The 9,125-nt window shown below is 50.3% G+C and overlaps 1 non-coding gene across 1 annotated transcript; it reads right to left on the bottom strand.

The window, feature by feature from the left end:
- On the bottom strand, window positions 1–73 carry trnar-ucu (transfer RNA arginine (anticodon UCU)). The gene has a single exon. It is a non-coding gene; the product is annotated as a tRNA-Arg (tRNA).
- Window positions 74–9,125: the final 9,052 nt, after the last annotated feature.

The raw sequence follows: 9,125 nt of genomic DNA, 5'->3' as shown, positions 1-9,125 counted from the left end.
CACCCCAGATGGGACTCGAACCCACAATCCCTGGCTTAGAAGGCCAGTGCCTTATCCATTAGGCCACTGGGGCTGTATGCAAAGCAATGAAAATCATGAGACTTAAAGGTCAGTTTGTGACCGCCAAATCATTATTTACAGGGCAAATTATTCTCACCGCAGACAGAAAATCTTTGATTAGGATTTAAAATGCACATTGTTGGGTGGCTACTGAATCGATTCACCCCATTCTTCCCATGTGGCCCGAATGCTACGGTAGGTAATCAATCAAACCCAAACTGCACAGCCAGAGTAAAGTTTGTACAGGACACAATTTCAAACTTTGCAGATGACACAAAACTTGGAAGTGCAGTGAACAGTGAGGAGGATAGTGATAGACTTCAAGAGGACATAGACAGGCTGGTGGAATGGGCGGACATGTGACAAATGAAATTTAACGCAGAAAACTGATACATTTTGGAAGAAGGAATGAAGAGAGGAAATATAAACTAAAGGGTACAATCCTAAAGTGCGTGCATGAACAGACAGAACTAGGGGTGTATGTACACAAATCATTGAAGGAGGCAGGGCAGGTTGAGAAAGCAGTTAAAAAAGCTTACGGGATCCTGGGCTTCATGAATAGAGTTGTAGAGTCATAGGCCTAGAAATTCGGTTGTTTGCGCCAGCGGTTAGCGCCTTAAGAGACCGAGAATTGGAGCGTTGACTAATGTTGGGGCGGGCGCAATGAAGATAGCGACCACTCCCATATTGACTATACATTTAACGCCTGCGCTAAGTTTTTGCGCGCGCCCACTAGCGCAAGCACATAATGACGTCATTTCATCGTGCAACGTCTTTTAGGGGCGCCTGAGCAGATATTGGGTGGCGCCCGGAGCCTTAACGCCTAGCGCTATTAGTGACAGTTCGAGGGAGCATTAGCAGGCCCTTCTCGGAGTCGGGGGGCGCTATTTAAAGGGGACAGCTCTAGTATAGAAGCTTCAGCCACTTGGCCTGTTCATTGCAATCGTTGGTGGAGAGAGTTAGGGAGCTACTGTGGAGCAGAATTTTGGGATTTTAGCATTACAGTACTTGGGACCCTCAAACCTGTCCGGAGCAGTTGGAGCACTAGACCTAACAGCCTTCTGACCAACTGGCATCGGAATGGGAGATGCTTTGGAGGGCGACGGGCTCCAGGCCGAACACTATGAAGGGGCAGAAAGACGGCGGGAGAGAAGGCCGGGATTGGCCAGAAGGAGGAGGGGCAATGGAGGTTGCCCAATCCGAGGGTATGCTGCGAGGGTCTTTAGGGGTCATACCTTGACATGTCGGAGGAGCAGTGTGTGCGAAGGCTCTGAATCGGGATGGACGTTGTTACTGAGCTGTGCCACCTGCTTACTGAGGACCTGCAGCCGCGTCAATGGTGCATGACCTCTCTGTCGGTGGCCGCTAAACTGACTGTTGGCCTCAATTTTTATGGCAACGGATCCTTTCAGTGAGCCATTGGGGACATTGCGAATATCTCCCAGGCTGCAGTCCACTGCTGCATCCGGCAAGTTACAGCTGCCCTTTATAGGAGAAGGCGTCAATTCATCACCTTCCCTCTGACCCTGGAGAAGCAGGCGGAGGAGGAGGAGGAGGAGGAGCATGCGGATGAGGAGGAGGAGGAGCAGGAGGAGGAAGATGGAAGGGCTCCTGAAAGTGGAAGGGCCATCCGTCACTGGCTCATGAGGAGTCGTCTCGAGGCCCCTCTGGCGGAATGATGAGTGTCCTAACTGCTGCGCACTTTGGATGTTTGAAAGCATCTGAAGGCCAGCATCACTGTAATTATTCATGTACACCATAGCACATTTAAACTTCTCTTTATTGGCACAAAAGTCTTTCATTACAGCAAAACAACGTCATGTCAACAGAAACCATAACAAACAAAATAACACTAAACTCTTCGGCAAAGCCGCAAAACTGAACAAACTATTTCCAACAATTCCAACAGGTGAGGGTCTCCTTGAGTTTGGCCAAAGAAATGTCTCAGGACCTCCCTCTACTGCTGGCCCCTTGATGGAGAACGACTTCTCTTTCGCGCTCGGACCCTTCCCACCCTGCTGCTCCTACGTAATTGAACCCCAGTGGCGGGTATTATGTCCGTGTATAATTGAGACACGGGCTGCAGGAGTTGATTATAACAAGTCTTTACTGAATGGAGACAACCTGGAAACTGAAACTACAGAAGCCTGCTAGGGCCTTTTATACAGGGGTGGTCACTGCCGGTACTGCAGTCTGAGACCAGTTATTCCCTTAAAGGTACATACACAACAATTCCTCCCCTTTTAGATAAACAGTACATAACATTCATTTAACAACTAAATAATAACTAATTACAATTACGGTTGCTAGATACATTGGTTGAAGTTAAGCAATTATAAGTTCAGTCTTTGAGGTGGCTTCCTGATTCTGTCTGGATAACGCCTCTTTGGGATATCAGGTTCTTCTGGCAAGGTTGAGTCGGGATCAATGTCGTTGTTTGGTTCGTCTGCTTCCAATATCACCGATTCTGCGGTAGATGCAATTGGTACTTCGGTTTCATCGCCAGGTGTATCAGATCGTGGTGTGGAGTTGGCGTTTTCCAGTGACTCTAGAATCTGGTCAGCATGGCGTCTTACAATGCTCTCTCCAACGTCCACGGTATACATTAGAGGTCCTTGCCGTGTACAGATCGTTCCTGGCTGCCATTTCTCTGTGGGGTAGTCCTGGGCCAAAACTGGTTGACCTATCTTAAAATTCCTGTTCGGCCTTTCATTCATATTCTGAAACTTCCTGTTCTCCACATCTCTTCTGACGTTTGGCTTAACCAAATCCAAGCGGCATCGTAGTCTTCGATTGAAGAACATCATGGCTGGAGTTTGGTTGGTAACCACATGTGTCGCATTCCGGTAGGCAAACAAGAAGTTATCCACCTTGTGTTGTAGGGGTATATCTTCATTACACATTGCCTTGATAGCCTTCTTGAATGTTTGAACAAACCTCTCGGCCAATCCATTAGTGGCTGGATGATATGGGGCGGATGTGTAATGCTTAACACCATTGTTCTTTAAGAACCTCCGGAACTCTTCAGACACAAACTGTGGTCCATTGTCAGAGCAAATCTGTTCAGGCAGCCCATTCCTGGCGAATATGGTTCGTAAGACTGTGATAGTTTTTTCTGTGGTGGTTGAGGACATTTTTATTACCCCTGGCCACTTTGAATGTGCATCCACCGCAATTAAAAACATTGAGTCCATAAAGGGACCAGCAAAATCAATGTGCACCCTTTGCCATGGAGATGAGGGCCACTCCCATGGATGTAGAGGGGCTTGTGGTGGGGCGTTTTGGACCTTCTGGCATCCTGTACAGCTCTTGGTCATCTCTTTGATTTCTCTATCGATTCCCGGCCACCACACAAATGCTCTAGCTAAGTTCTTCATTTATACCCCTCCCAGATGACCCTCATGAAGCTCATTGAGCACTCTATCCTTCAATTTGGGTGGAATTACTACTCTGGATCCACACATCAAGGTTCCTCTGCACACTGACAGCTGTTCTCTTCTCGGCGAGAATGCTGGCAGCAGTGGTTCGCCATGTGCTGGCCATCCCTTCACCGTTAAATCATAGACCCAGGAGAGTGTCGGGCCATTTTGTGTTTCCTTTTCTATGTTTGCATTCGTCACAGGGAGACATTCGACTATGGTCGAGTGGAATAACTCCACTGGATCCACTGCCAGTTCTTCTTCCACCGTTGGCAACAGTAGGCACGGCAATCCATCAGCATTCCCATGCTGTTTAGTTCCTTTGTACTCAATGTCATATTGGTGTGCCCCTAGGAAAAGGGACCACCTCTGTAGCCGTTGTGCCGTCATTATCGGTACGCCCTTCTGAGGGTTGAAAATGGAGACGAGAGGTTGATGATCAGTTAGTAGAGTAAATTTCTGACCGTGCAGGTAGTGATTGAACTTCTTCACCCCCCACACCAGGCTGAGGGCCTCTCTGTCAATCTGGGCGTAGTTACGCTCGCCTGAAGTTAACGAGCGTGACGCAAAAGCTATCGGCCTCTCTGAACCATCAAGGAATTTATGTGACAGTACCGCCCCAATGCCGCAGGGAGACGCATCACACGCCAGTCTTATTGGTAGTGATGGGTTGTAGTGAGCCAATACTTCTCTTGAAGTGATTAGGTCCTTACTCTTCTGAAAGGCCTGCTTACATTCATCGCTCCATTTCCATGCTACTCCCGTTCATAGTAGGGCGTTCAGTGGATGCAGAATTGTGGACAAATTCGGCAAAAACTTATGGTAGTAATTCACCAATCCGAGGAATGACCTCAGTTGCGACACATTTTCAGGCGCTGGAGCCTTAACTACCGCTTCAATTTTGTCAGGGGACTTATGCAACCCCTCTTCATCAATCACGTGGCCACAATACGATATCTGTTTCTTAAAAAACTCGCACTTAGGGCGATTGGCTCGTAGCCCATGTTCCCGTAGTCTAGTGAGCACCTGCTCTAGGTTGGCAAGGTGTTCACTGTCATCTTCAACTGTCAGTAGGATGTCGTCCAAGTAATACTGAGTCCCCGGAATCCCTTGCAGGACTTGTTCCATCGCTCTTTGCCATATTGCCGGAGCTGATGCTACTCCGAATACCAGTCGATTATACTGGTAAAGACCTTTGTGAGTATTTATCGTGAGATACTTCCTAGAGGATTCTTCAACCTCCATCTGCAAATATGCTTGTGCTAGGTCAATTTTTGTAAAACGCTTCCCTCCAGATAGTGAGGCGAAGATATCTTCTATCCTTGGAAGAGGATATTGTACTGTGTGAAGGACTGGGTTCATCGTCACCTTGAAGTCCCCACAGATGCGAACCTTCCTTGGCTCCTCAGACTTATTGTTTAACGTTTTCTTCATGACAGGAATGATGGGTGTCGCCCACTCGCTCCAGTCTACCTTAGATAACACGCCTGCCTTCTCCAGATTCTCCAGCTCTGCCTCGATGGCTGGGCAAATTGCATATGGTACCGGTCTTGCTTTGAAAAACTTGGGAATTGCATTCTCCTCTATTTTTATCGAGGCAGTTACGCCTTTAAGAGTGCCCAGTTCTTGTTGAAATACCTCTTTGGCGTCAGCTAAGATTGTTGACAATCGTCCAGGAGTGACGTCGTCATCCTTTTTACCAGCCACTGTCAGTGCCTGAATGGAGTGCCAGTCTAAACTTATCTTTCTAATCCATTCACGTCCCAATAACGGTGGTCCACCATCTTGCAGAATGTAGAGATACAATTTCTGTATTTTCTTGCCGTTGTATTCGACAGGCACCCTTATTTTTCCTCTGGGGTATACTTTTTGCCCCGTATACGTCCTCAAGACAATGGATGTCTCTCTCAAGGGTATGTGTGAGAATAACCGCTCGTAGTCTCGTCGATTCATGATGGTTAGAGCTGATCCTGTATCCAATTCCATTTGGACTTGGGACCCTGCTATCGTGAGGGCGACCCAAATGGTTCGGTGATCCTCTTTTGCGATTACGTTGTGAAGTTTGAGACAGCTTAGTCTCTTGTTCCCGGATTCACTATCGCTCATCTGGTCTTCGGAACTACTGTCCGTCATCTTTTGTACTTTCCTGTACGGTTCCTTAGTAGCCTTTTTGTTGTCATTGGTCTTCTTCCCAGACCTGCAAACTCGTGCAATGTGTCCCATCTTTCCGCATTGCCTGCATATTTTGTCCTTGGACCAGCAGTCCTTCTGGTCATGGTTTGTTCTGCCGCAGCGATAACATTTTGCAAATCCCCGTGTCATTTCGTGGGTGCCGTATTCCTGTGGCTTTTGTTGTATTTCCGCAGCTCCCCTTGCTGCTGCTTCGTACGATACTGCCACGCTGAAAGCCTTATCTAGCGTCAGCTCTTTCTCTGAGAGTAACCTCTTCTGGGTTCGTTCACGCAGGAGTCCACAGACAAATTTGTCCCGTAAGGTATCTGCCAGTCCTGCTATGAACTGGCAGTGCTTTGATAGCTTGCGTAGTTCCGTAAGGTAATCAGCATTGCTCTAATTTTTATGCTGATTTCTCCTGTGGAATTTAAATCTTTCTGCTATCAGCAGCGGTGTAGGATTTAGGTGTTCCTGTAGGATAGCAACAATTTCGTTAAAACTCTTTGCCTTCGGTTTAGCTGGAGTAATCAGGTTCTGCAATAGGCCGTACGTTCTTGCGCCCATTAAATTTAGCAATACCGATGCCTTTTTCTCATCGGCTATTTCGTTTGCCTCGCAATATACCTCGACTCTTTCCACATACGTGGTCCAGTTTTCTATTGCATTATCGAAGGCAGTGATATCGCCAGTCTTTGGCATCTTGAAAATCTAAGATGGCGCCTCCCGCGCTTTGCCTTCGTCCCCGATGGATCAAAATGGCGCCTCCCATGCTTTTCCTTCTTCCCCGCCGAGTTAAGATGGCGCCTCCCACGCTTTCCCGCTGCTGCCGCTGCTGCCAACGCCGCTCTCCGCGGTATTTTTATTTTTCTATCGCGCTTCAATATTTGCTCCGTTAATTGAAGAACCATTCCCGTCATGGAGCAGACCCTCTGGGACACTTCCCTCCCTATTCTTAGGTCCGAACGCTGCCCGGCTGCGAAGCACCGGCCGCGCCCTGTGTGCTCCACCCTCTCTCTCTCTCTTTGCTTCCCGACTCACTGCCCGGCCCTGTTGCAGAGCCACCCGATCGAGCTCTAGTCCGCTGCGGCCCAGGAAGGATCAGTGCACTACCTGCCACCAGCCCGATTAGCTGGGAAACCACAGACTGGAGACCAAGCCTGGCTCTCGACAGTCTCTCCTGCACTTTTCAATTCGATGATTTGGAGGGCGGTTGCCCACGGTCGACGCCCGTTTCTTGAGTTTCTTTGGATTTTTTTTTTTTCTTTCTTCTGGCTTCGACCTTCAATAATGTCATCTGAGGTGCTGCCGAGTTGCAGGTAAGTTCGTTTCTTACTCGTCGCCAGTATTATGTCCGTGTATAATTGAGACACGGACTGCAGGAGTTGATTATAACAAGTCTTTACTGAATGGAGACAACCTGGAAACTGAAACTACAGAAGCCTGCTAGGGCCTTTTATACAGGGGTGGTCACTGCCGGTACTGCAGTCTGAGACCAGTTATTCCCTTAAAGGTACATACACAACAGCGGGGTGAAGGCTGGGGGACGCCTGCTGACTGTCTGGAAGCACAGAAGCCCCTGAGGGACGGCCTGGCCGACCTCTGGGCTTGGAGGGTGCGGACGCAGGATGCTTGATCTGAGCATGGCTGGAAGCAGTGTGCACTGCAGGTGGTGGCAGCTGCACTGCAGACGTGCCAGCGCTGGCATGTGGAATGGTCACCTGCCGAGAGAGGACACCTGCACCATTGTCGGACAACACACTGGCTCTCTGAGGGGACCAGCTCGGCTCATCCGCCACAATCGCATGCTCCACTGATTCCTGGCCTTGTATGGGACTGGAAGGGCCCGGGGTGATCCTAGCTGATGCAGATAGGGTGGCTGCAGTGAGAGTTCGCGTTGCCTCAATCTGGGTGTGGACGAGACCGGCAAGTGACTGCGTGGCAGCAGTGAGGACCTGTGAGCCAGGTGCCAGTGCTTCGGAGAAGCCCTGGACAGTTCTTTCCATTGCTTCGGACAAGGCCGGTGCTGACCGCTCCACTGCCTCGGACAAGCCCTGGACAGACCTTTCCAGGGATTGTCCGAAGCCCTCAACAGTCCTTTCCCTAGCGGCCTCGAAGCCCTGGACAGTCCTCTCCATTGTTGGTGCAAAGCCCTCGACAGACCTCTCCATTGTTGCCCCGAAGCCCTGGAGAGTCCTGTCCATTGTTGCCCCGAAGCCCTGGAGAGTCCTGTCCATTGTTGCCCCGAAGCCCTGAAGAGTCCTCTCCATTGTTGCCCCGAAGTCCAACACAATCTTTGCCAGTGAATCTATTGATTGAGGCATCCTCCCCACTGCAGCCATCAGCTCAGTGTGCCTGAGCCGGGCCTGGGTGCTCATTTCAGCCAGGCGACGCACCTCCTCTGCACTCTGTGCAGCCGTCATCACTACCTGCCTTGCCCTCCGGGGAGACGGTGGCCGAACTTGCCTACCCCCCTTGCGTTGCTGCATGCCGCTTGGTCCGTCAACTGCCTGATCCTCAGAGCCCCCCCCGCCTCCCCTCCAGGGAACTACTATCCCCAGTCTGTACATGTGTATGCTCCTCTGAGATTGGAGCGGATGATCCGGCTTCCTCCTGATCCTCAACTCTGGAGGCACTGGCACTGGCAGCTTCAGGGCGTGGAGCCCCAGTTGGTGATGCATCATCTGAAAGCAGGGAGGTGGAAGAGTGGCTTTAGCAAAAGGACAGGTTGGCGGAAAGGCATGGCAGATTGCGGCACACTGAGGAAGCATGCTGGCGGGGGGACCAAGTGGAAGGAGACAGTTGCAAAAGGTGAGAGCCTTACCCTCGCTGTCGAGAATGGGGTCGGCAGCTGCAGTGGTAACAGGACCAGACAGACGTCCTCCAAGAATCTGGTGCACTCTCTCCTCGCGATCCGTGAGAGTGACCACTTGTGGAGATCCGCCACCGGTTCGACGCTGCTCCCTCTGCATCGTCGCCAGCTTGGACTGCAGGGGAAAGAAGGGGAAGTTCTGTAACATGATGCCTTGAGAGATCATCTGATGCCCCCCATGGTGCAAGAGCCCTTACATGATGCCTTGAGAGATCATCTGATGCCCCCCATGGTGCAAGAGCCCTTACATGATGCCTTGAGAGATCATCTCATGCCCCCCACGGTGCAAGGGCCCTTACATGTGGCCTTGAGAGATCATCTCATGCCCCCCATGGTGCAAGAGCCCTTACATGTGGCCTTGAGAGAAATGTCCATGTGTGTGCCCAGAAAGGGCCATGGGTGCTTGCTGGCAGATGGCCATTGGGGCATCATGTCAACAGGGTCCTCGAAGTTAGGTGCAGATGGAGGGAATCAGAAGTTTGCACAGCCAACACTCACCCTAACGACCCGAGTGAGGTCGTTGAATTTCTTCCTGCACTGAACAGGGGTCCTGGTCGCCAAGCTGTTGGAGTTGAATCTCTGAGAAACCTCCCTCCAAGATCGCC

Source organism: Somniosus microcephalus, chromosome 28, assembly GCF_052327205.1.
Source record: "Somniosus microcephalus isolate GS21.2 chromosome 28, FLI_Smic_1.0, whole genome shotgun sequence".
In the NCBI taxonomy this organism is placed as follows: domain Eukaryota; kingdom Metazoa; phylum Chordata; class Chondrichthyes; order Squaliformes; family Somniosidae; genus Somniosus; species Somniosus microcephalus.
This window is presented reverse-complemented; position numbering and strand designations above follow the sequence as displayed.